Source organism: Halyomorpha halys, unplaced genomic scaffold (genome assembly GCF_000696795.3).
Source record: "Halyomorpha halys isolate HHAL.00 unplaced genomic scaffold, Hhal_1.1 Scaffold533.1, whole genome shotgun sequence".
NCBI classification, from domain to species: Eukaryota; Metazoa; Arthropoda; class Insecta; order Hemiptera; family Pentatomidae; genus Halyomorpha; species Halyomorpha halys.
The window spans coordinates 2006-6108 of NW_027108067.1; the positions used below are offsets into that span (position 1 = coordinate 2006).

A 4103-nucleotide genomic window follows, 5' to 3' on the forward strand; every position below is an offset into this window, starting at 1 on the left:
TTCAATTTCTACCAAAAGGATTCTGCCAATTTCCAACTTCCACCAAAAGGATTTAGCCCCAGGTAAAAAGGTTGGAATCGTTACATTAGGTGGCCATTTTTGAAATTTCAAGATAAAATTTTGAAACCAAGCATCTTTTTATCGTTTTAAGAACTTTCATTTGTTTTTGGAAATATATAAGTAAATACCCCCATAAATGTTCTATAACATTTCATGTTACAAGTTATACTAAAATGGCAAAAAAAATTAAACATAGCCATTATATACAAGTAAAACATACAGCTACTGTTCAGGGAACCCCCCTGAACAAATTCAATTCAATCAAAGACATAAGGTACTAATAGCTCATGTGCTGCTCTCTGTTAGCCATGTGAACCAACAGACAGAAACCCTTCAAAACACGTGCAATGCTTTCTATAAATGAATATAGAAAAAAAATCTAGAAAACCTACTATAATCAAGAACAGAAAAGAACACAGAAAGAAAAGATATTAAAGAATAAATAAAGAACATTTAAAAAATCAACTATATAAGTAAAAATTGATCCTAAATCAATTAATAAAATCACTAAAAAATCAATGAGATAATTGGTGAAAATTAAAATAGTAATTAAGAATTATGAGTAAATATATTTACTAATGAATTGCAAAAAACACCTGTTCATTAAACAAAACAGCAGTCAGTATTTACACTTACATAATTATTAACACAAAATGTCAACATAACTAAAATTGAACCAAAAATACATACATTAAATTTAAACATAAATACAGCAGTAGAGAAGTAAAAAGATATGGCTTTACGATTAACTATAAAACCTATGAGCCAGCCCCCTATATCAAGAGGAGCTATTAAGAAATGCAGAAAATCAATGAAAAAAAGTGCTATTTGTTTAAATTATTCTTCAAACAATACACAGATAACAAAAAGTGATAAGGATACTAATAGCCAGGACATTTTTAGTGTAATTACTTATGGTGAAGACAATAAAGATACTGAATACGTAAGCAATATTTCACCAAATCTTAAAAAATTGACCTCATCATACAATCATGAATTTCAAGTTCCAGAATCTTATAAAACTATTGTTAGTAGAAACTTATCAATTGGTAAGTCGATGGGGATAAGACTGGATTCCGATAAATTTTTAAAACCTAGAAATATGCACTTTATTGACAGAAAAAATATTAATTTAAGCTGCTCTGGAGAAGCTGTAGAACTGATAGGTCTTGTCCTGGGAGTATTTAGTAGAACTGAAGATCCTTATGGATCAACAAAAATTTACACAAAATTTGCAGAAGAAGTTGACCTGAAATGTAATAGAAAGATAAGCGACATTCTGGATACAACAGGCCCTATTCCAGCAAAAGGACAACAAAAAGTCCTGTACAAAATCGATCCCATGTATCCAGCAACAGTTATAGTAGGAATAGGAGATGAATGTGCTACCTATAATGAAAAAGAAGAAATAGATGAAATGAAAGAAAATGTAAGAGATGCAGCAGCATTAGGGGTTAGAACACTTCAAGAATTAAATATGAAAACAATATTAGTTGACAGCATGGGCAGTGCAGAAGCATCAGCTGAAGGATCAGCCTTAGGGGTCTGGAGATTTCAAGAACTTAAGCAAACTAAAAAACAAATTATTATTCCAAGGCTAGAACTTCATGGGGATTGTGATTACACAGCATGGCAAATAGGATTGCAAAAAGCAGCAGCTCAAAATTTGGCAAGGCAGCTATGTGAAACTCCAGCAAATCTCTTAACACCTTTAGGGTTTGCTCAGGCTGCAGTTGAAGTATTGTCAAAAGCTGGTATAAATGTGGAAGTAAAAGGCAAGGATTGGGCTAGGATAATGAATATGGGAGGATTTTTAGCTGCATCAAAGGGCTCATGTGAAAATCCCATCTTTATGGAAATAAGTTATTATGGTTGCGAACCTGATGTCCAACCAGCTGTTTTAGTAGGGAAAGGAGTAACTTTTGACAGTGGTGGTCTTTGTTTGAAGCATCCATGTCATGTACTTAAGCATATGAGAGGTGACATGGCAGGAGCAGCTACTGTGGTTGCTGCAACAAGAGCTGCAGCTGCATTACGTCTGCCAATAAACATCAGAGGATTAATGCCAATATATGAAAATTTACCAGGATCTTGTGCTATGAAGCCAGGTGACATTGTTAGAGTAAAAAATGGTAAAACAGTTTTAATACATAACACAGATCATGATGGTCGTCTGTCAATGGCAGATGCCTTATGCTACTCTACAGAGTATAATCCAAAATTTATATTGGATATTGGTACGTTAAGTAAAGAATTATTAGACTCTTTGGGACCTGCCGCAAGTGCTGCTTTTTCAAATAATGATTCCCTCTTTCAAACTCTGAAAAATGCCGCAGTTCATACGGGTGACAGGGTGTGGAGATTACCATTATGGCATCATTTTTCACAAAAAGTTACTTTAACTCAATCAGCAGATGTCCAAGACAGTGCAGTTGAAACGGGTTTGGCATGTACCTGTGCTGCATTTTTGAAAGAATTCATTCCCCCCGTTGATTGGTTACACATAGACACATATGCAACAGCAGTGTCTGATGGGCATACAGAACTATACCTAACCAGGGGAATGTCAGGCCGCCCAACAAGAACTGTAGTTGAATTTTTGGCACAACTTGCCTGTCATTGTGATGATGAAGAAGGTCCCATGAGGGATGAAAACAAGAAATGAACTGACTTAGTTTTATGTGAACATGTGTCTTTTTCATTGTCCAGATTACATACCAATAAAACTAATAACTAATGAAATCTTATTATTCCAAACTAAAAAAAGGATTAGAATGATTTAAAACATATTTAAATGAATGTGCTTGACTTGTGATTCATAATTTAAGAAATTAAGAGCATTCAACTCATTTCTAATCACAATAAGAAACCAAGAAATGGTTTCACCTAATTAGGAACTAATGTCTAAATTAAATTAAATTATAATCAATACAATAAGTTAATTCTTTCAAACACCAGCAATATATTTATTTCATTATAACAACTTGCCTGCATAATTTGGTGATAGCGAAATTTCTTTGTTAGTTTCTCACTGCAATAACATACAGTAGGAACATTTCAATTATAATTAATAAATAAGACGTTGAATCAATTCAGAATACATTTTAAACACTCAATTTTCATTAAAACAACTCAGAACAATATTCGAAATTATAACCTTAAGCACTACCTGTTTAAAGATAGCGCCTTACTCGTTTACCTAAGAGCTTTGAAATCGTATGAAGTAAGAAGTACATAATGAGGTGTAGATAGTTGACCGTAGATTAATGCTTGAAGAAGTAGTAAAGAGTTATCACGCACTACTATTTGCAATACCATCTCTAATTACCTACAACACCCTCCATCCTTTTCTTCCAATTTTTCTCCCCTTTTCTTTAAAGACCTTTCTTTCACCCGATCCTTTCTTAGTTCACATGATGACATTTTTATCACCAAAGCAGACAAAGGTAACAAGACTGTCATTATGAACCGCTCTGACTATAATGAAAAAATGACCCAACTCTTATCCGATCATTCCACATACACCACTACGTCCCGTGATCCTACACCTTCTTTAAAAACTACTTTTAATAAGCATCTTAAAAATCTCTTAGATTCTAAATTTATTAATTATCCCACTTACAGAAACCTAATCTCTTATAATTCAGTTGCCCCCCCGTTTCTATGGCCTTCCCAAAATCCACAAACCTAATACCCCCCTCCGTCCGATCACTTCTAACATCAATTCCCCCGCCATTAAACTTAGTAAATACCTACTACCGTCTTTACAATACATATGCCGTCTCTCAGCCATGACAATACATATGACATTCACAACTCTTTTCACCTCCGCGATCAATTATTGGACCTCACCATTCCAGACCACTACATCCTCACTTCCTTTGACGTTGACAGTTTCTTTACTAATATCCCCATAGATAAAGTTTTATTTTTAGTAGAATCCAACTGGTCCACCATTGAATCACATACTTCTCTAGACCTTCCTTCCTACCTCAAGTCTCTCCAACTTTGTTGCGAATCCGGCTACCTCACATTCCAGGGTC

The 4103-nt window shown here is 34.2% G+C and overlaps 1 pseudogene; it reads left to right on the forward strand.

Annotated features, from left to right (window-relative positions):
• Window positions 1-666: 666 nt before the first annotated feature.
• LOC106683975 (cytosol aminopeptidase pseudogene) lies at window positions 667-2802 on the forward strand (annotated as a pseudogene).
• Window positions 2803-4103: the final 1301 nt, after the last annotated feature.